General features: G+C 44.1%; 1 protein-coding gene and 1 long non-coding RNA gene across 2 annotated transcripts in view; one reads left to right on the forward strand and one right to left on the reverse strand.

Moving 5' to 3' along the window:
• Nucleotides 1-24,060, reverse strand: part of LOC142776831 (uncharacterized) — a 51,350-nt gene extending 27,290 nt beyond the window's left edge. The window contains exon 1 of the long non-coding RNA XR_012887829.1: nt 23,862-24,060. This is a non-coding gene — a long non-coding RNA (uncharacterized LOC142776831). The remainder of the gene's footprint in view (nt 1-23,861) is intronic.
• LOC142775075 (uncharacterized) overlaps nt 1-24,452 on the forward strand; it is a 600,362-nt gene that overhangs the window by 318,727 nt on the left and 257,183 nt on the right. The gene's annotated exons all lie outside the window — the stretch shown is intronic.

The following is a 24,452-nucleotide window of genomic DNA, read 5'->3' on the forward strand; positions in this document are numbered from 1 at the left end:
AGTTTAATTAGCGTTTGCAATATGAAGAAATTAGATTGCTCACGAGAGAGTGCGCTTTGTGAACACCCCGTGAAAAACAAATTAAGCTTTTACAATCACTTCAGAAAAATATGCTCGTATCATGCCACGTAACACTCCGGCAGTTTATTCTCTTCAACGCTGAAATAACCCTGATTTTCAGCGTAAAAATTAAGTCTACCTTATATCGAAGATACGTACATATGTTCGTTTTGGAGAATGTCCTGTATACTGTTGTTCGTCAATGAGAGCCTGTAGGTAGTCTTTTTTTCCTGTTTGCACAGGGCAGTAGTTTGTGTCACTTAGTATATATGAAGAAAGCAATGCAGACGTGAGACGCGTTCTACATAGGTAGAGTACACCACTTGTCGCTCCCCATTTGCATTGACTAAGTGCGCACGTTGTGGTGGTAAACGAGAAAATAAAACCGGCGCTTTTATGCCACTGACGCACGTGTGATATGCATGAAAGAGAGAAAGAGATGGAAACGATGGTATGAATGAAGTGGCTATAAAAAGGATACTCCCTGAGGAAAAGTCCAGCCTAATGGGTGGGTTAGTAGGTTCACGAGCATTGTTGCAGAACAGCGCAGACAATGGGACGAAAAGGCGCTGGTCCTCTATGTTCTCGATGCCGTTGTCGAAGCGGATCTGCTATGATTTTCCCACCTTATGCTTGTGTAGCGTTATAATTTTGATGCTACGCGTCAACAACACTTCTGCATCCACTTCGTTTCCGACCCCTCTAAAGAGGCTCTACTTGAGTACAGGGTTTAGAAAAGTAAAATCTTTCAATAATGGGAACTTTCTAACTATTTATGGTTCGATATACATTTTTACCAGACGAAAGTTGAGATACGATGTTGTCGCGAGCAACTTCAGTTCAGTTTTTAGCTGTTGGAAGCAAAAAAAATGGTCGGATCTTGCATCATATGAAGCTGTATATCACATGATCCAATGGACTAACGCGACGTAGCCTTAAACTATTGAACATTGAATTGTACATGAAATGCTTGAAAGCAAGACAATGAATCTTAACACCTATAGCCCCCTGAAAAGACAGGAACACCGACGTACAACATGGGCGCAGCGCTACCAACATGCCCAAGCTCACGTTCTCTTAAGACAATGAAATACACTGTACTATAAGTTTTTCTTTTAAGTGATTTTGACAATTGTTTTGTCATCGCTAGCGTCAGTACAGAGATTTTTCGTTGCTACTTCAGAAAAGCTGTTCATTCACCTCACTTCGTCTCCAGTTATTCTACGTACGAAAGCGTAGTTACGTCACGTCCTGCCTTGCATGTTACAGTGGTCGGCATGGTAACTGCAGCCTGCAACTAGCTTGTTTCGCGCTTTACTCGACGGCATAATTTTCAAAGCAGTCACCTGAAACCGATTTCTGGAATTTTAAGTGGCATAAATACGATGCGATTACCAGGTACGTCCTAGTGAAGGGCTCCGAAAATTTCGACCACGTGGGATTTTCTAACGTGTAAATAAGTCTATGTACACGACCCTCGTTCCAATGGCGCGGCCTGTCCAGATCCAGAGATTCTTAGCACCCTCTGCTGCGTTGCAGATCGGACCACCACCATGGATACTTGCTTCGCAGCTGCTGGGGACTGAGGGCCGTGAGTTATTTGACGTATGCATGTGGGAGGTAGTGGCCAGATAATGCACCAGGTTGGCCAATCCTTCTCTGGTGGGACCCTCCCTCCCCCCGTTAGCTCGGGTCCGTGGTGGTGCCGCTACACACCAAACGTCGGCTTACGCAGACGCCCCTGGTCATTAAGGGCAACTAACTGGATTCCCAGAGAAGGCAAGAGGTTTAGGGGGAGACAGGAGGTTAGGTGGGCAGATGAGATTAAGAAGTTTGCGGGTATAAATTGGCAGCAGCAAGCACAGGACCGAGTTAACTGGCGGAACACGGGAGAGGTCTTTGTCCTGCAGTGAACGTAGTCAGGCTGATGATGATGATGATGAGGATGATGGTGATGACACAACCCCCGCACACTTTGCTTGTCGAAATTCGACTGCCGTAAAGCACCGTAACCAGAGTACCATCAAGGCAGCTGAAAGGCGTTATGTGAGGACGTACTTCTGAAGGGCTTTAAGGGTGTTTGTGTGGCAAACACATCAGGCGAAGGTTCCAAATCGCTAATACATACTCAAGTTAATTAGAGCCATATGAGTGAGCAGTTTTCCGTGCTGTTCTAAGTTTCGCAAGTGGTATATCAAATATCCAAAATATTTGTTAGTCATTGAGACAGTGCCAGTGCCGTACAAAGACGAGTACATACTGGCTGAAGAGTTAATTCATAAATACTTAAAATTGATAACACTCTCAGGTGGTGTTTTAGCAGTTTCTTACAGGAAAACATTAAGAAGTAAGAATGACGGTGAATTTTTTTGCGTAAGTAGAGTTATGTACCATGCATAAACCAGCACTGCCATTAATTATAACCCGATTGTGTTAAAAACGTCGTTTAGCAGATATTCTGGCGTAGGCAGCGTTGGTTGTGCACGAAAAATTATTTTTTGGAGGCCGAAAAATCGAAAAAAATGCAAAAAAAGTAATAAAATGTATTGGTTTGATGAGCGAATCAAAACCAGCCCCTCTGCTTGGCAAGCAGGTGCTCTACCATAAAGCTGTAACAGTGCTTAAAACTGTTTTGAAAAAAAAAAATCACAGCCTATCCACAGACTGAATGATGATGAGTGGGAAGAAGCGTTCGTCCATCCGTCCAACCATGGGTCGAGTGGTTTGTCCGTGCGTCTGTCCGTGTGTATGTCCGTCCGTCTAGTGAACACTCCAAGTACCACCATAACGCATCTATTAATCATTTATTGATTATATACAAGTACCGCCATTTAGCGGACATTCCAAAAACTAAACTTCCCTGTGGCACATACCCGAGAGAGGTGGTTACTACAGAGGACGATCGGGTGACGCCTTAAGGAGCTTCGCCTCTAGAAAACCAAATGAATGTCATCTCGTAGAACAAAGTTCCCTTACGCAAGTATTATTGCATGGCAGGATCCGAGAATCGTACCAGGTGTCAAAACATGTCAATTGCGCAACGAGTGGGTGGTTCCCATTTGCCCACCCATTACAATGTGTGCAGCCATGCATGTTCACGTGGCACCTTACGGATGGGTAGGGGGTACAGAGGCAATTAGCAAAAGGAAGAGCTATGCCGTAGCAGGCACTTAGCAGCTGAACATTCAGCAGACATTCTAGGATAGTCAGAAACGGCTAATGTTACGCGGAAAAACGTTCCTTTCCTTCCGGCATGGTTGAAGCCCGTGGGCAAGGGACCCGTTTACTCTATAGAGTTGTACTCTTGAAGGCGAAGCTCAAACGTGCTCCAAAGGTTTAACGCGTCAGCGTTAGATATCTTGTTTCACAGAAATTTCGGCGTTGGCGTCGTCGTGTTGGTCATAAGAAGAACATGATCTTTTGCGTGGGCAAAAAATTCACAAAGATGCAAATGAAATGAATAACCAAAATTTCCTGGTCCAAGTGAGTATCGAATCTCGGCAGTTTGCGTGGCAAGCAAGTGCACTTCCACACAACCATCCACGTGATGGTGGTTACATGTGCACAGATTGCGAATACGCTTGCATCTGTCACGTATCTGTGACCTCCATGTGTTGATGGATGATACATCGATGTGTCGATGGGTGATATACGTCTATGTGTCGATTGTGATATTATTCATGTCATGACCTGCGAGTCGTGTTCGTCAGACCATGTTACCTACACATACTAAGTTTGGTGTACCCCAAGGTATAGGGGTCATCACGAGAGCCCCCAGCGTAGGCGGCTACATAGATAGATAGATAGATAGATAGATAGATAAATAGATAGATAGATAGAGAGATATATAGATAGATAAATAGATAAATAGATAGATAGATAGATAGATAGATAAATAGATAGATAGATAGATAGATAGATAGATAGATAGATAGATAGATAGATAGATAGATAGATAAATAGATGCCAAAGTGCTTGCAGTACGCAAAGAAATGCTTCGAATTTAATACTGCACCAGGGTGGCCAATCCTGCTCTGGTAAGCAAGTGCAGTATCGGCAGGCGGTCGCCAGTGAGACCGCTCCCCACACCTTTTTACCTCGTTTTTTTACACTTCAGTGTTACGTAATAATATCATTATCATTCTTATTTGTGTACGCTGACTGTTCAGTTAATAAGAAATATTTCAATTCAATTCTGAGGGCCAAGTTATTGGTTTAACCTTGCAAACTTGGGTAGTAAATTGATTATAGCTATTGATGAGCTATTTTGTAATATGCCTTACGAAAACCAAGAAAAAATGTATTGATCGCTGTGTTAATACCAATATTTGAGTTCATGAGAAAATGAAAGATTGCTAGCAGCGTTTCGGAAGATATTCATTTCTAGAACGAGTGCTGTGATGGGCGAAGAAACTATGTCAAGAAAATTAATTAGACGCTGATATTTGCATGATCCGTACGTCTGCGAGGGCCACGCATGATGAAAACGAGATGGTAGTTTAATGGCGACCTATTGATAGCAAAACTGTCAAGTGGAACGACCCTCCTTACTTTGCTGTTCACCTCGGTGGATCAGCGGATAGTGTGCTCGGTTGCTGACGCGAAGGTCGCGCGGTCGATCCCGGCCGCGGCTGTCGCATTTTGATAGAGGTGAAATGGTAGAGGCAATGGTTTACTGTGTGATATCGTTGCAAGTCGAACACCAGATGGTTAAAATCTCCACAACCCTCCACTGCGGCGTCTTTCTTATTCATATCTTGGTTTTGGGAAGCAAAGGCGCAAATGGTATTGTTATTTTGTTTCACTTTCCATTCCTCCGGTGTGTTTCTAAATGATGGCATGGATACGTGCTGATGGCAGGGTAACGAATGCTACAAAAGCACACAGGACACAGCGTAACAGGACGAGAGTGAACTGTGACCTTTGTGCTCTTTGTAGGGCGCGAGTTCATCGCAAAGTCGTCATTCAACGGATCCTATAAAAGGTAGTTAGCGTGGAAACTAGAAAGTTGATTGTGTCGCCAAAATGCAATAGAATGACCTGATATTCATTGAAATGTAATTACGCGGTTTGTAATGTTTGCTTTTGTGTGTCCTTTGGTCGCTTCTTAGAATGCCATTCATTTTAAAGAACTTTCGTCATTGATTTTTAGCGATGCAAGAGGGATTACGAATCGATAAAACTGACCCATTTTTGTACCCTCTATCCTTGATGTCATAAAGCGTAGCGTACAGGAAATTCCAATTTTGCAATGGTAGAACATGTCACTCGAGTTATAGCGCCAATATTATTGCTATAGCGCCCAATGTGATATGATAAAAGCTCAAGCAGAAAAATCTTCATAGCACGTATAGAATGTAAAGACGCGGTTATATTGCAGTGTTGATGTAAAATGGGGTCAGTTGCAGTGAATCCATTACGAAAACTTATGTTTTAGGTGCGTCGTCCCCTCAACCAATATTTCTACTTTTCCTCTTTGTTAGCATCTGTAAAGGGTAACTAATATCCATAGTACACAAATCAAAACTCGGTTATATTACTTAAGAAAATCGTGAATTTTGCATTTCTTTAGCCAATTGTGATGTTCAATGAATGCTTTTGTTCATGATCTAGAAAGGTGCAAAGTACAAGAAACGATAGAAAAAATGGTCCTGTTTTCTTCTATATTGCTTATTGTCATTCGCGCTGTTCTACATCGTTAACCGGTATCAACTTTCCCAGCTTTCCAATTTAACTATGCTTCTCGTGTTGCGCTGAAATAAAATAAAAATGTCGTACCCGAACAAATATATAAAATACTGAAGATTAAGATGCCTAAAAAATAAACAGTTGAAAAAATTTAAAACTACAAGGTTAATGTATTTTGGAACCTGCCAAGCACAGCCCTAATGGTGAACAATAGCGGGTTACCGTGCTTTAATTCGTGCAGTCACCAAACCCGCGCAGTGATGAGAATTGATTGAACCTTCTTAATACTCCCATATAGCTGAGACAATAATGTCTGCTGCTTCTGATGGGGTTATCAAACTGGACCGAAGACTAATGGACGTGAAGGAGAGGCCAGTCCACTTTTTCAAGGAGTGGTTCTTGCCAAGTCCTGCGCAAGCATTTATCGAACAACACCGCAAAGTGGCAGTGTGCGGAAAGGTGTTCAAATGTATTGCAACGAGCACAACAAAAAACGCCCGTAGAAGTTTTATTGCTTAACCCTGTCAGGTACAGCGATTCTAATTTGAATCATCAATCTTGCAGGCCATGTAGTTTGGCCACCTATTGTAGAAAAAAAAGTTTTGATAGGATTCAACTGACCTAACGTTGTGAACACGAATGTACAGTGAAGCTGAGGGGTGCTTAACGAACCTTCGCGACTATCTTAACGTCGCTAAGATTTTTTACGTCATCACTAACGTCATCAACAACGTCCGTCACACAACCTGCGCTCGCAGTGGCTGCACATTGTCTTCTCCCACACCTGACTACACCTTACAGCTTGCGCCACTGCTCCTCCTTTCCACTTGAACACCCCTATGTATCCAACCTTCCGATGACCTTCCCCTTCCTCATGCATCCACTATATTATGATGTACCCACTGTTCTCCTCACTCTCGGAAGCCACTGAGACGTCAAGCGGTGCCCTTTCTCGTTTGATATGTGAAGAAGATGCCCAATTTCCAACAGGAATTGTTCGTCTACAGTTCGCGAGCTCTTCATATAATGCTGCTCTTGACGGAACATATGAGGATACCATACCAATTTGAAGGTCTGGCGCGGCCAGCATTAAACTACGCTCTCTCTGTGGAGGTCATCACGGAGCCAGAGACACCTGGCCAATCAACAACACCGCCTGCGCTCTTTGATGTATCCCTATATGCCAAGTGGACTCTACCGAAGAGAGGCCACAGTGCTTTATCGTATATGGTAAGGAGTGGTATTCATGAATTGTAGTTCTTCCGCATTAAAATGGCCGACAGTGCTCTCGGCAATGTCTGTAGTTTCGAGGTGACGCTATAAACGCTAGATCCTGCGTGACTGTCTTGTCTATAAAGCGCAGAGACAGTAACTTGCGTCCGTTATAGCACGCCTTGAATATTGACACATGTCGGTTGAATCTGTTCTAACATGTCGTCGACAAAGGATATTGCAGCGAGGCCGACGGAAGAATTGCTGGTGTTTGTGTTGAAAAAGGCCTGGACAAGCGGGTGTGATAGTGATGTCGCGTTTCCATGGCAGATTGATGGGCTCTTACTGACTAGGTGCTTGTGCTCGTGCTGTGCTATCTCTCTGTCTTTCTCCTCTCTTTCTTCTCCTTCTTTCAGCCTCCCCCGTCACGTTCCCACTTATAGGGTAGCAAGCCGGTTATACTGGACTGGTTGAGCTCTGCCCCTTTCGTTCTCCACCGATCCCCCCTTTCCCTCATCACCCTCACTTCTTTTTTTTTTCATCACTTACTATACTATAGTCTGATAAAACTTCTGCACTCCACGACATTTTCTCCTCAAAATAGTGTGCACACAAGTCTGCTACCGTTGCGGTGCCCTCTCCACACTGACGTTGTCGAGTGCATGGTAGAACATTGTCGAACGCATGGTAGGAATTATTTGATTAGCCGCCGAGGCGATCGGCGGCGGTGCTTTTGTTGTCTGGGTGGGGCCAGTCAAGACTATTCAAATTGTACCCGGCTACATATGAGGCTATGCTATGATTTGTCTTCTCCCGTCCTCACACCACAAATTTCTCCGACAGAATACACAAGCTCCCTTCCCAAGCAATGTGCCTGCCTCCGTCCCACTTCACATTGCTAGGGTGGCAGAAGTCGTGCACTTCGAAGGCTTCGGTCAGAGGTGTCCCTTACAAACGCTGTCATCTCAACGTGGAATTCGGCGCATTGACCCCCGGGTGTTTAAATGTCCATACTGTTCCATCGTAGTTATGCAAGCCACCTTATAAATGCTACATACTATACGCTATGATGGTAGGCAAGACAGTGTTCAGCAGTCGAGTGATTTCGTCATCGTTGGAACGTGTTGCCTTTATACACATCACACCACGGAACCTTCCAACCTTATCGCCGGTGCTTGCTCAAGCTCTCAAATAAACTTGACTATTCACAGGGTCTGTGCCTAATCTTAATAGAAATAGCTGAAGCAATCGCGAAGCTTCTCAAACGTAGCGGCTGTCTGATCTGAGCGTCGCTAACATTTTTTTGCGGGTGTAACTCGAACTTATCAAAATAAAGCAGTAAACACGCGCGTCAATATTCTGCCAATCTGCTAGGCTCAAGAAAGGGAGTTCACGTTCGAACGAATAAGTTACAAAAGTGCTTGCGTTGTTCCCAAAATTTTTTGAGCCTGCGTCTATTTGCACCCGATAGGGGTACTTAAGTTCTGCACAGAAAGATTACATTTTGGTTATTGGGTAGTATTTTATACATTATGAATAATTTTATTACGGTGATTATAGGGACAGTCTTGATTTGTTTTTGACATTGCCATCGCCTTGGTGTTTCGTATAAACTCCAAATCGAACAGATCGCCCCGCGCGTGGTACGTTCTTTGCGGGAGTAACTGCATGCCAGCGCTGGGAATGAACGTGGCTGAAGCGGAGATGAAACGAGCTTGCCATCTCCGTCACACGAACGGTGCACGTGATAACGTGGCCCCACGTGCGAAGTCTGCAGTCATTGGCCCCCTCAAGCAGAGCGAATCTATCTATCTATCTATCTATCTATCTATCTATCTATCTATCTATCTATCTATCTATCTATCTATCTATCTATCTATCTATCTATCTATCCACCATCGACTTTTAGCTCTCCTGGCAATTTCGATAATGGTATTGATGCGAAAATTGGTATGGCATAACATGAATGTATGACAAGCATAAGCGACTAGTCATAACATGAAAATCATGTCATGTATGTCATGAATGCCATGATTTACATGTCATGGCCTTGTTGCTCTTGCGGTGGTTTCGTTCACATGATCGACTTATTACGAAACAGGTATGGTATGACATGACTGCATGGCGAACATAAGTGACAGACCCTAACGTGGAAATCATGACATGCATGTGATGTGAGTCATGACTATGCGCTACGCTCAAGGTGCGTTCCCGGTCGTTTCGCCAGTTTCACATATACCGAATTTGGTATTGCGAGACATGAATGAATGACGAAAGTATATGACTGGTGTAATGATTGATATGTGGGATTTAACGTCCCAAAACCACTGTAGGATTATGTGAGATGCCGTAGTCGAAGACTACGGAAATTTTGACCACCAGGGGTTCTCCAACGTGCACCAAAATCTGACCACATGGGTATACAGCATTTTCACCTCCGTCGAAAATGCAGCTGCCGCAGCCGGGATTTGAACCCGTGACTTGCGGGTCAGTAGCCGAGTACTTTAACCACTAGACCACCACGGTGGGGCTATGACTGATACAAACAGAATAATCATTAAATGCCCGTTTCATGTAAGAACATGACGTCATGGCAGGCTCATGATGCACTCGCGGCCGTTTCACTAGCTTCACATTTACCAAATTTGGTATTACGTGACGCGAATGGACGACGAAGCTAAATGGCACGTCCAAACATGATAATCACGAAATGTGTGTCATGTGAAACATGACTACAGGCTACACACATAGTGCGCTCACGATCCTTTCACTAGCTTCACATAGGCCAAATTTGGTATCACATGACGTGAATAGACGACGAATTTCTAAGAATTTCCCATGACGTAATAGACGACGAAAGTCTAAGCATGGTAATCATGATATGCGTGTCATGTGAAGCATGAATACATGCTACGCTCATAGCTTGTTCGCGGCCGTTTCGCTAGCTCTACATATCACGTCACATGATACTAAATTTGATATTACGTAACGTGAATAGACGACGAAGGTAAATGACGTGTCCAAGCATGATAATCATGGCATGGAAGCTATGTATAGTATAATTTACGTCCGCCTTGTAACGTTGTGTTCATTCTAAAATGACATATCAACCTTTCTCCTACTTGTTTCGCATATCATTGATTCCCACAGTACGTGGGATCTGCCAATTTTTTTTTTGGTCTATTCGCAGCTGCGCATCAATATCAGTGTTGTCGCTCGAAAAGTCACTTTGGTCTCTCTCTAACTCCATTGCCCCAACACTGGCTCTCTCGCAAATCGTCGATATTTCTTTGCGTCCATGACGACCAGTGTGCTATCGTTACCGCTCGTACTCTGCATGTGTTTCGTCTTGCTTCTACGCTGAACTGGCTGTGTAAATGAATCTGAGTGACAGTACATAATTCAACCAGCCCATCGTGAATGCAGTTGAACTCCAAGGGAGAAGTGTCCTAATGCAATCAATGCGTGTGATGCCAAAGACTAAGACTCTAAACGATCGTTCACGCTCATGTTATGTACATCGCTACAAAAAAGCAACAGATCAGAAAATTAAAGTTTGTGGGCATTATTACAAGCAATATTTCCTAAGAAGTGTCGTTTGAGGAACGCACTTTCCCTATGAGGTGACTGTAGCACCTTCAGTGCATCTAAACTGTGCCAGCGTCGAGGGGCAGTAGGGGTAGAAAGCAAAAGCTTACTACAAAATGCAACTCTGGAAACTCCCAACTTCTACTTTCGTTCCAATTTTACGCGGTCCAGCCGGCGCCGTTCATTTCTCCCCATTTGCGGCTTGAGAGAGGACCAAGTCGAGGGCGACGCAATTGTCGTTGATGGAGGCGGCGGAGGAAGTGCCATCATTGGGTACGGGCTTAACCTTCGGCGTGTAGTGGCAGTGCTGTAGGAAAACGACGGCAGCTTCCATCAGCGCGTTCCGGAAGGCCAGCTTCAAAAAAAGGAAATGGCCAGTTGTTGGTCAGAGTTTGAGCACGACCTGCTTGGGCAGCCTTCCGTCTGCGCGTCGTTGCCATAGAAGCCGCTGACCTCTGGGAATGAACGTGCCGCGCGCAGCTTTTGCCTTTAATCACAACTCTGGCACCGCCCTGTGCGCTGCGTGTTGTAGAGCTCGTGCGCATGCCATTGCAGACTGCGTTTCCTATAGGGCAAAATATTTTATTTACGTCTAGGTTTGTTAGTCTAAAGCACTAATTTATAAGTGTAAATATGACTTGCTCTAGTATTAGCTTGATTTATAAAGAGCTGATAAGTACGGAGTAGCCTAGGAAGCCCATGTATATATATTTTTTTCGAATATTTTAAGAACTTTTTTTCTGTAATATTTTGAGTCTGTTAAAGTACTGAACAGACGTTTTTGCCCGTGCTAGCGTGCACTAAAATGACCTATAGAGAAGTGGGTGTAGTATATAGACGTTTTGAACCATAATGGTATAAATTTTATAACGCGTACACATTGAGCCAACATGTTTGCCTAATTCAGAGGCAAGTAATGACACACGGGCATTCCACGACGTGCTTTGTTCGTATGTCTAACTATAGCTTATAGTGTCTTACCTGCATTTGATGCAAGCATGTTTTCATGGAGCCACAGTTATCGATTACATAAATAATGGAGTTAGTCTCCCACTTCCTCGAGTAGCTTCAACACTAGCCGAGGAGGGAAGGTGTTTGAGGTTGAGAAAGAACGCCCCTCGATGACTCGAGAGTTCGGTGGCAGTGTGAAGGAAGAGTCTGGTGGAGAGACGCTTTATTGCAGCGCTCAGGCGTCTGCCCGGGTCCAAGCACGAACCTCCACTCTCATTCCACATCTAAACACCCCCTTTTCAACCCTCGGCTAAACAAAGGTTCTGCACACAAGCCAATAACACGTGGGGGGGGGGGGGGGGGGCTCTACTAACAGGAACCAATTGCAAGAACCCTTTCATAACAGACACTGAATTGGTAAAGAGCACGTTACCAAGTGCAACACACGAGGGTATAGCTTCTCCGCGCAACACGTGTCTTCACACTCTCTCCCATGTCAGCCCGCTATCGGCTGACGTCCACTGGTAGCCATTCCCACACTCGAGCTCCGTCAGCTCCCGCTCTAAACTTCGCTTCGTAGTAAGCCGCCCTGAACGCGCTGAGAACGCCGTCAGGACCTGTGCGCAGGCAACGTGAGCATGCGACCGCGAGGCGCCCCCGCCACCCAAAGAACACTCGGTGATGGCGTATAGCGGGGTGGGTGTGGGGGAAGGGGGACCTTGTACGCATGATTCGAAGGCTGTAGTGTCACCAAAGGGTGAATACACACCACAGCTATGTCTCGATCGGCCTTGTGATCGCGTCCTTAAGCCATTCTCAAAGGGCACACGTGAATGCCAAACAATAAGCTTAAAACCAGACGAGCATGCTTCGCCTTGTCCTTGCGAGACGCGCTTCCCGGTAGGCGTTCCCCTTTCTGTTCCCAGCTGGGGGTGCCCCGTCACAGTGGTCTAGCGGCTAAGGTACTCCGCTGCTGACCCGCAGGTCGCGGGATCGAATCCCGGCTGTGGCGGCTGCATTTCCGATGGAGGCGGAAATGTTGTAGGCCCGTGTGCTCAGCTTTGGGTGCACGTTAAAGAACCTCAGGTGGTCGAAACTTCCGGAGCCCTCCACTACGGCGTCTCTCATAATCATATGGTAGTTTTGGGACGTTAAACCCCACAAATCAATCAATCCCAGCTGGGGGTGACTTTGATGGCCCTGCTCATGACCCGTGTTAACGAACGAGTCACCTTCCTTTCCCTTGCGTTGGTCTTCCGTGTGCTTGCAGCGTCCTTATACACTGGCGCCCCACAACACGCCACCCGGCATACCTCATACTAACCAATGGGTTACAGTAACTTGAAGAATGGGATGGTCATTAATTGAGCCATAAAAAAGACATTCGGGACAGCTGCACACGTTACTATTTTTTAGTAAATGAAGGCACTACATACGTCATAAATATTAATTATATATTTGACAAGGGTTCTAAGATGTAATCTTGTGGAACGCTTTGCTCAACTTCTGTTTCTACTGACCTTGAACTTCCGCCGGTAGTGTATTTGTTTCTAATGAATACGTAATTAACTTAAGAGCGTTTAGTGCCATGTTTTCGGCAGTCAAATAATTGATGTTCTAGAATACCATGTTTTAAGCGTTGAAAAATATTACTCGATTCAAAGAACACTCGAACTATATATAATAAGTTTTTCTAGGGTGTTTAGTATCTTCTTTTTCACTTTTAATAGGGCTAATTCAGTGGAACAGCCCTTCTGGACTCCATATGGAGCACTCTTTATTAGTTGTTGCTTGAAGGAAAAGTTGCGTAGTCTGAAATCGATGGCAGACTCAAATACCTTCGATAGAACCGTGGAGGCAAAGACTGGCCTATAATTCTAAATCTGTTTCAAAGCACCGCCTTTGTGCACAAAAAATACGCGCGCAAGCTTGATATGAGAGGGGAAAACACCGCATACAGACGTTCGATCAATGACATGAGCCAGGGGCTCTGATAAAAAATCTGCAAAGTATTTTAGAGGTGCAGCGCATAATTCAGCAGCACCTGTTGTGACACTGCTACTATAAACTGTTTGTCAAGCTAAGTACTTTGGAAGGTGTCACTGTAGTTAGGCTGTCTCATTCTACGTATACTTCTTTCCTGAATGCACCGTACTGAAGAAGGCAAATAGTAATTGCAATGGGCAAAATAAATGTTCTCAGCCGTAAGAGCTGCCGAATCATCACTCATGTCTTCGGAAAATACTTTTAGGTTAGTACACGTTTTATTTTCAGTAAATTGTCCCAGATTACTTAGTGCCTCCCATAGTTTCCGAATATTCCCATAATTCATAATGAAAGGGTGTTCATACTAAATCGTGTCAAAGCTCTGTGTCTTAGCACTGCTGTAAGTTCAACATTTGGTAACAGTATTGTAATACATTTATAAGTGGTGGTCACAAAGGTTCGCTCATCCATAACATCGTGAGGAAGACAGTGTGTTTAACACAGGAACTCTTCCGTCACAATTACTAGTACTATTAGAACCATTGTGCACATGTCAGTCTAATTGTGAAGCGTTGTCACTCGAAGTAAGCCATGTGTTGGACAGCAAAAGTAAATTGAATTCGATATATACTTAAAAAATGAAGACACGTGCGGAGGTCCAAATCATCATTTTGAATACTGCTCTCTAATTTAGTAGGCCGCTTTGTTAAACCTGATAGTGTCATAGTAAAAATAATGTCATTTCTTAGCATGCAAAATTCGTGCCTCTTATTCGATACTTAGCGGCACAATCTCTCCAAAGCATTGCATTCAGCTATTAAAAGCATCTCCGATGATTTCGTTTTTCTGACAAGAGCCAGCATTGTTTGTCGCCACATACTTGCATTCAACGTCATGCTTCTTAGCTGTAGCAGCGCTCGCGAGTTTTTTTAGAAAACTGGGTGAGGGTTTCATTGACAAATATAGTACCGGTAAACTTGAAAGAACTTCACTAAGCAGAAAGACGTGCTGTCTAAGCTTTGGCCTTGTCTCAGTTCGTTTTAAGCCAAGATAGCAGTTATTTCTTTCTTGCGAAGAAAATATACACTGACATTCTTCACATCTGGATGTTCAGTTCCTATTCTGTGGCAAACATTGAAGTATGTAGAAGTGATGGATTCTACTGTTGCTGTGCATATTTCTATATACTCGAGAAAGATTGAACATTTATTGATTTCACATTTGTTGCTCCGCCTTCAAGTCTTGACTTTCACGCGTAATTTTCTTGATTTAATCACGAGAAAATCATTCACATCTCGCGCCTCTGCTGTTTGTTTTATTTGCAATAACGTTATCTATTCCACGAGTGCCTTAACGTCATCACAGACTGCGCTGAAATAGTCAACACTTTTCCTAATGTCGCAACGTTTGCTCCGTATACCTCTCACTGAAAGACGTCCAGGTCCTTGCTCGCCTTTAACAAGACATCAAAAAAAAAAAAAGATTCAGGAGGCGAGGGTTCTCAGCAGCACTGCTAGCGATAACGCAATAAGGTTGCAGTAGTGAATCCTCAGCAGCGAACAGAGAGTGCTGGTTAGTGATGGGAAGCGTGCGAGCACTGCTGCCTAACTGCCGTCAAGGCGAAAATTTTCCGGTTCATTGCACCCGTTGTGAATGGAATGCCGTCCGTTCTGCAGCCATTTCTTGTCACTGATGTGTACATAGATCTGCGCTGTATGCGCTCCCGTCGGCAGTATATCGCCTACAATGTGTGGCAATAAAAATCCTACAATTACAATCAGCTGCGTTCAGAAAATATTCGTTATCAACGTGAAGCCTGTGGTACTGGTAGTAGTCTTGAAATAAAAGGGGTAAACGTTCAAGACCCATCGTCGCTGATGGCGCCCATGTCACGACGAGGGATACTTGGTGATCAGTGGCTGTTTATCAGATGCATGGTAAATATCTTTCAAGCTAATAAATTTACCTGGCTCATCCAAAGTGCAAAATTTGAGGTAGCTTTTGGTTAAATTCTTGTTATTCCTTCTTTTGAGGTGAGCCATAGAAGTGAGCACGAGGAAAATATCGAAGAAACCAAAGCCGGGCACAAGAAGCACGCACCGTACACAACCTTGCTGATGCCGTCACTGAATGGCAGATATGGTCAGTGCTGTCCCGGTTTGCGCTATCAACAGCTGAAACACTCGGTGCAACAAGGCTCGAATAGCTGACAGAGGATCTACAAAATTATGCGCTTAGAAATGGAAGCGATAATCGTGGTTGTGGCTTCGAAACATTTACTGTGCATAGCGAGAACGTTGACCTTCAATTGAAGCGTCAACAATTCCGGGAAATGCTGCAATGCATCAAAGTGGCGAAAGCTTATAATTATCTGGAAGAGGGAAGACTACCACGAAGATTGTACTTAAAGAATGCCCGAAGAAGTTTATTATCTCTGTCTCTTTCTTAGTTTATGGTTTCACATGCATCTTAAACAATTAATTTTATACTTCCAAACAGCCAACGGAAATACTGCGTGCGAGGCAGTGCAGGGCAGTGTTCTCATCTCTTTACTTTTTCATAATCTATAATAATGACTTACCTAGCTGTGAGTCGTCTTTCGCAAGGGTTTTCGCGGATGACTGTGTAATTTATAGAATAATTTCATGTGGCATCGACAAAAAATGTTCATTAAGCTGATCTCATAACATGATCAACACGTACTGTGCAACATGGCTGATGACTCTCAATACAGGCAAAAACAGCTACTCTCATTTACAACGCGCATCCACCACATTTCGACATTCTGCACAATAAACAATGGCATAATTCAACTTACAACTTCATATAAGTATCTTGCAGTCTGATCTCGCATTACATGATCCCATCCGCCAAACGTTGCCCTTCACTTCTTAGGTCTCATACACTCATCGGCTAACCATTCAATAGGTCTCCTCAAACGTAACCTCAAGTATGCTCCAGGTAACCTCTGTAGGATACAGCATACGTCAAGTTAATGCGCCTTAAAATCGAATACGCGTTGATCAGCTCTATGGGATCCCACAAAAATTTGCATTACCCATGGCATTCAGTCTTTACAAAACCGCGCTGTACGTTTTATCTTTTGTGATTATTCAACCTGCACTAGCATTCCAGCTCTAAATTCACACGATAAACACTACTTATCTCGTCGCCGCAGGACTGACTTGTCACGATGCTCCACAAACTATATCATCAGCCATGCCTTCACCGCATCCACGAAACACCAACAGCTATCTTTCCCCGCACTGACCCTGTCTTGAAGACAAAATGCACGACCTTCCGATCAGCTAAGTGTGCTAATTATTTCATTCCCCGAACAACAGTTGCATGCAATAAGCTGCCATCTCACATTGCCACTGAACCCGATTTGGCAACGTTTCCGGAACGTTTACGCAACATTTCCAACTGAATAAGCAGCCCCCGTATATACTCTTTTAAATACCTTCATATGTTTATCAGTGTTTAATTTTCTTGTTCTGATCATTTGTCAACAATTTCGGTGGTCATTGCAGTACATGATGCATGCATATTTTTTGTTTTGCCACTTGCAAGCTTATGTATATTACAATCATGACTGGATTTTACTTTTTTCACTTATACGCTGTATTTATTAGCGCCCGTTTTTATGTTTGCATTAGTAAATTTTCTATGTTTTCTCTATTTCAGTTTTTTTGCAACACATCTAGCGTTTTTTCGTTTTTAAATAAGTATCTCGCTTTTGTTATTTTGTATATTTATTTCTCGCATCATGTAAATGTATATCATTTCAAATATGTGTCTCTTCTCCTACGTGATAACCATGATTGATTGATTGATTGATTGATTGATTGATATATGGGTGTTTGACGTCCCAAAACCACATATGGTTATGAGACGCCGTAGTTGAGGGCTCCGGAAATTTCGACCACCTGGGGATTTTCAACATGCGCCCAAATCTGAGCACAGGGGCTTACAGCATTTTCGCTTCCATCAGAAATGCAGCGGCCGCCGCCGGTATTGGATCCCGCGACCTGCGGGTCAGCAGCCTAGTACCCACTAGACCACCACGGCGGGGCTACGTGATAACCCTTTTGTGGCCTTTAGACGTTTTATGAAATTAAACATTATGAAAGTAGAGAGACTTGTTTCAAGAGTAAGTACACGTCAAGCATTTACAGAAGCTGTTAGTTGCTGTTCGCGTTTTCATTTTTGAATACGTTCTTCATTTTGAGTTGGAAGAGCGTGACATGCAAAATGAATTATACACTGTCACTGGAACGTCAGGTTTTTAGTAAGCAGTAGCACGAAACACATCATGCTTGAACAATGAAAGCTATAAGTGTCTTTTTGATGATCCCTTCAACGAAGCTATGTGTACACCTGCATCAGCGTGGCAGTAAATTATTCAGAATATGCATGCCCGCTTCTCCAAAAAGAATACTATTGTGATGTACAACGTTGCACTATCATAAGGAATGGTCGGCGAAAACAACGTGCACGTTTGAGTGCGAATGACGGTCTGATATGACGGGTACAGAGAACACCTTTCGTGGCACAGCAAACGTTTTCACCGTTAGGGGGCAGCTGGAACTCTGCCAAATGCGTTAACACGGCCAGATGAAAAAAAAAAAAAAAAAGCAGCGCCTTTCTCACACTTCTCATAAGTATTTCAGCTTTCACATTTGGCAAAGCGCTCACCGCCCTGACACGCTGATTATTCCGCCTCGGGAAGAGGTCGTCGCAGCGCCAGAGGAGAGCGTAGGAAATAAATGGCCGACAGAGAAGGCGTGCAGGGGTCATCTCACGGTAATTGGTGGCCCCCATGCTGCCAGGACGGCCCGGGGTGGTAATTCTGATTAGTCCGGCAGAGCCGGCAGTGAAGAGAGGAAAATAAATAAATGAAAGACAACTAAAAAACCAAGCGATGATTAATGCAAATGAGTGAATAGCGTGCACCATCGGCTACGGCGGCATCGCGGATCACGAGGTGAGTAAGTTTGCGCGGTAAATCAACCTCTTATCGCTGAAACCGCAACATCGGAACCCTTTTAGCGACCACTGTGCGCCTCGAAAGGCGGGCCGCGCGCACGCCGGCGTCAGTCCTGTTTTGCTGTGCGGCGCTCGCAGCGCTGCGCTGACCGCTACTATTTTGCACCGTGACTGATGGGGTGCGGCTGACCAGTGCGGCGCGGCCATGACCAATGCGCGCCCGTTCGGAGCTGCGCTCTCCGGTCCGTGGTGCGAGACGCCGGCCTGTGGCGGGATATGGACAGATTCCCCCGGGGTTGCCACGCATCATCTCGCATTAGGCGCCGGCGTGTAAGAGCTCTGACGGTGCTCGCATGGTTGCGCTAAGCCCACTTCGCATCGCTATTGTTTCGGACAGTTTGAGTGTGCGGAACGTAATGCATAGTAACGTCACTGTACTTGGTTCACTGTACGCTCTGGCGATTGCATTGACTTACGAAGTGCGAGTGCTGAGTTCGCTACCATTGTTTCTTTAAATTTAGAAATCGAAAAAGTTTGAGCGTGGCAAACCAAAGAACTCAGCACACCAACATCCCGGAATGTCAGATTTTGAGCTGAATTTCAAAAGGGGCACAAAACTACGTTATAGTATAATATATAAAAGGAAAGAAAAATTATTGAAGTAATATGTGCACATTCGTATACAGAGTTGGACGGTATGCGAAAGGCGAGGCGCCAAGTTTTTATCATGCTCTGACCTTAGGGACAATAAAAAGATGCTGAATGGTTCTTGATTTTATCAAGAATGAATCTATAGCACATTGAATGGTTCTTGATTTTATCATGGATGAATCCATAGCATATCTCATTACAGTCCGGGCTATAACTGCTTAAAAAAAGGCGAAACAGCAGAGAACGTACACACCGCCATCTTCGCTTGTCTTTCCACCCCCTCCCCCTCCTTGAACACTTGACAGTAAACGCCTTGAGGGGAGCAAATTTGAAGCCACTAAATTGCCAGGCATAATTGACGTCAATGGGGACAGTGTGTTGACCATTCGGAGAGTTATCTGTTGTACCTATTCCTTCGAAAGCGGACGCATTTGCTCAGCCCAAATGTTTCATCTTCGGATCCCAAGCTCCGAATCATTTGTGGTGACACACTCTGCACGTAAATCGGCGCAGCATTCGCCTCGTAATCTTCTAGCCCGGTGTTACCCGTCTGCGCGCTCAACGCAGAGGAGGCGCTGGCACGCTGCACAGCGTCTCCGGTAGGCGACAGCGTCACCGGAGGATTACGTCACTGGCGGAGACTACGAAACTGAACGGCCCAAGCTTGGAGGGTTCTCAATATTGCTCGGCTACCTCAGACGAGCCTATAGCGTCATAATGCTCGCCCGATGCTGTTGCCGCAGCGAATAAGCAAGTTGTTGCGTTTTCATGTTGAGATTCGTCCTTCCGTCAACACGGCGTCACGAAAATTTTAGTGGTCATGAATACTTGACACGTAGAAAAAAACATGTATGAAATTCAGCTTTGATAATCGTCACAAACCAAAAAAATAATTGGGGAAGATTCCGTAACCAACGGTACTACCGGGCCTACTGACGGCCCAGTGTTGGCTCCTTTTTAAATACAGGGGTACAATGCACAGTCCAGGCACATGTTGTGCACGCTTTACTTGAGCCTCTTTTTTAAAATACTTTATTATTATTAGTATTATTATTATTACACACAAGTAAAAAAGTATTGCCAAAACACAGAAAATACAAAATATTCAACAATAAGAAAGATAAAAAAACGGGATGAAATACAAACAAGCCATGAATGCAAATAGGCACTATTGCAAGAGACTCGTTCAGTGCGTACTACAAAGAAGGCGTTAAGGCCTGAAGAAATGCGTCAGGATTAGTAATACTGGCGGTTGATGCTGGCAGAAGGTCCCAGCCATGACATGGTTTCGAAAGAAAAGATTTGGAAAAGGTGAAGATGTTACTTCAATCAATATGAAATTTATTGGGGTGATCTATGCGAGATGAGATGAAAGTTGCAGGCTGTATTAAGCGTGATGTTAGCTTTTCATCGTGTTAGTATACTTGTTGGAATGTGCAAAGGCGAGCTGTTCTTCTGCGCATGGTAAGAGGAGGAGAATCTAGCCTAATCTTAATGGCAGTTACACTGATGTTCGATGATAGTTGGAAAGAATCAAACGTGACGACTGGTTTTGAATAGTCTCTAACTTGTTAGCGAGTGTTACGTGGACAGGACCCCATACACATGCGGCATACTCAAGTAAAGGGCGAATGTAGGTGATTTACACACATTTCTTTAAAAATCTTGCAGCAACAAAAAGTTTCGTTTTAAGTAACCAAGCACGCGATTAGATTTAGATGTGGCAGAAATAATGTGGTGGGACCATGATAGCGAGTTATTATGTGGTCACAGAAATACTTATCAGAGCGGACATATTCAAGTTCGATTGCGTTCAAACCCTAGGAAAAAATAACGATAGATGTGTGCTTACGTGAAACTCATTTTGCTTGATATTTAGAAATGTTAAGTTCCATTTTACAAATGTTGCACCAATGTAAAATGATGTTTAGGTCTGTTTGTAAGGTTTTATAGTTGATATCATTAGTTACTTTGCGGCAAATGACACAATTGTCAACAAAGAGGCTGATAGGAGAAGATATGTTCTTAGGCAAGTCATTAATGTAAACTAAAAAGAGTAGGACCCTAAAGCACAACCTTGAGGTATGCCTGAATGCGTGGGCACTTCAGAAAAATTAATGTCGTTAGTGCGACGAACTGTACGCCCTGAGGGTCTATATATATATATATATATATATATTGATGTCCATTTCTTTCTTTAAGCTTGATTATCATCCGCCGGAAACGTTATTAGGATTAGGTCTGTGATGGAATCATGGGGGAGAAACAAACTATGCATGTGCCACTCGTTCATGACAAGGTATGTTTCATTATTTTTCTGGGGCTGGGCGGAATCCAACACGCGCGTGCCATGTATGTCAAAATATGCGTACCGCATTTGTCCATGGGCTTTCTGGTGGCAAAGCTATAGAGAGCGGAGCGTGACTACTCTGCAGGCAGCATGCACATGCATTAGGGTCGTATGTATACGGTGAGTCGCTACATATGGCTTTGATGCCAATCGTATTAACGTCGCCAAGCATGATGCGGTTTCTACTAGAGATTATTTCTAATAATAAAAGCAATGACAGGCTACACAATCGCATATTATACCCGATAGAGAATGTTCTTTTTATTTACACAGCAGGTACACATACAGGTTCTTTATACAGCAGGTACATAACGTAACAGAAAGCAAACAAAAAGCGTGAGTTAACAGTTTCAATGCCCCAGCTATAGATGCGTTCAAAATATGCAGATTTGAATGTGGGAATTAAAGCGTAGTTTTATTTCTGGTAAGGTCCTAAAGAATCAGAAAAAGTATTTCCCTTACAAAAAGAAAAAAAAGAAGAACAAAATTTGGTCGGTTTATTCGCATAACGAGAAATTCGATCATTAAGTTTACATCGTCACACAATGCGTATGCCTCGTCATGTTGCTTGCTTAGTTATAGCAACATTATTATGATCGATAGTAAACCGCGTCAGTGATCGTTCTCCTAATCGTCTGCATGGGGATCGAAGTTTACGCAAGCACACCAAGCCTTAACAGCTGAGCGCAAGTCTGGCGTAACGTTGACGCGCGCTAAGCGCGGGGCAATTACGCTATACGCCGGTGAAAAGTGGGCGTTCTGCAGTGGAAGGCGCCGCGGCACACCCGGCGTGATCGGCGACTTTCGCCAGGCTTTGACGCGGCCGGCGCGAAAATTGGCCTGAAGCGCCGGAGTTTCGGGCGTACGGGCGACGAAATTGGCTGGATACTAGGCGCTGAAACGCTGCATTGATTCACGTTGTTGTCGAGCTGTACACAGCCCGTCTCGCTTGGTTTGTTTGTGTCCCCATTTCCTGTTTTACTTTGTAGCTTATTGCCTCGAAAATCTACCTTTGTTAGCTGACATGCACGATGTGTCTCTTCTTGTCGGCGAGTGCGCCTCGTGCCTAAATAAAGCAGGAGCAAAAATGCAGCCATGCCTTTAAGACCACTATAGTGTTGATGCTTCTTTTTTGTTGCTAGTTAGAAACTGCCACGCACAAGAATTTGAAGGGCGTTGGCGCCATGTTGCAGAATGGAGGTAGAATAATGAAGTGTATACGTAAAAAACTTAAAGGCAGCTTCTCACTGGTGGTGAAAAGCTGCCTGAGGGAACAGTGCAGTCAAATGACCTTATTTGTTTCTTTTTCTCTTTTTATTGTCTTGCTTTATTTCCATTTTTTTTTCTCTGTGTGCGTATTTCTTCCGATCCTTCTCAGTTTCTCCTTTTCTTCCCTTTTTTTCCCTCTGTAACTCTATTCTTCACTTCTTTTCTCTCTTTATTTATACTTACCTCATTATTAGTAGTCCTGCTGGGCTCTCTGTTCTATTCCATTGTTGTCTGTTTCTCTGTAACTATTTGTCTCTTTGTGTACTAACCTTTGTCTTCCAATCTCTTCTTCCCTTTGTTTTCTTTCTTGACTTCTGTTCTTGATTTCGGTCTTTATATGTTCTTGTTTCCCTTCCTCTGTTTTTTCTCTCTCTTTTTACTCGTTCTCTCGCCCACCCGAGTTATTGCGCACCACGCCGGACAAATTGCATGGTACAGCTGGAGAGCGCACGCCGGGCGCACGTGTTTGCGTGGAGAAGTAGAAAATGAATAGGGGGACGAAATCGCATGTCGTCATCACTGCAGGCGTAGAAGGTTCGTGTATTGACATCAGACATTGTCCGATTACGTACCAGTCATCGTTGATGGGCTTTGTAGACTTGTGCTGTCGTTAAGATTTTTATGAGAGGCTTTGACAACTCGTGGGCTCCGGCTGTGTTTCGCACTGCGCGCACTAAAAAGACATATAGACCGTTTCTGACGATGATAGCTTTTGAGAGCGCGCAGCAGCGTAACAATAGGTATAACAGCCCCGATGTAAAAGTGATGTTCAAATAGTCATTCACGCATTTTTTGCATGACTGAATGACAAACAAAGCAAACAATTGTGGCAGTATATATATTATTCTCGGTCACCAGGGGGCCCGGGTTGGTTGAGCGGTTTCACAACAGCTGAGCATTCGGACTTCAAAATCTCCGTCAAAACTGTGAGTAATAATCTGAATTTCCTCGCATGGTTTTATGAGGCTTCGGAGCACTTCGAGGAGCACGGTTTAGCCACCCAAATCAGTTACAACTTGAGAAATTAACGACTCATACTTCGATTAGGCCTAACAACAGCAGCCACTGGCTCCACTTCGATCAAATCAGGAATTCCGCAAGAAAAGCTACTACGCACCTGGAAAACCACCCTTGATTCTTTTTCGGACGTTCCGGAGCCTCGTCGCTACCATCTTATCTTGAATCTGCGGGAAAAAACGGTTTTTCTTCACCGAAAATCAACTGTGAGTAACACGTGTACCCGCCCTATGGGGGCTGCCATGTTGACAGGGGAATTTAGCACCTGCCACCTCGTGCTCAAAGATTGAATGAAAAGGCAAAAGATCACAACAAATATTGGTAACATTATTAAATCACGCAGAAGGAGGATTTCGGGCTCTGAGCTCAATCTTACCAGTTTCTGACCGGCGAAAACAAACCCACAAGCAATTTTTCCCACCTTATGACCATATGGGGACCGGCATCTTGTGTGGGACCAAGCCACTTTGAGGACAACGAGTCATATCTCGGCTTTTACACACCCCAGGACGACAAAACAGGTCTTAATTGAGTCGTTAAAATCCGGAGATAGCCGTAGAAAAAACCGCGAGCGCCCCATTCAACTGAGAGCGTCAAAAGAGACTTATTCTGAAGACACACTCAGTGTTGCCGGACTGCTGTCACTGCTTGAGCTGGGTTTGGTGAAACAGCTTCCACAGCGAATTAAGCC

Source organism: Rhipicephalus microplus, chromosome X, assembly GCF_043290135.1.
Source record: "Rhipicephalus microplus isolate Deutch F79 chromosome X, USDA_Rmic, whole genome shotgun sequence".
Lineage (NCBI taxonomy): Eukaryota > Metazoa > Arthropoda > Arachnida > Ixodida > Ixodidae > Rhipicephalus > Rhipicephalus microplus.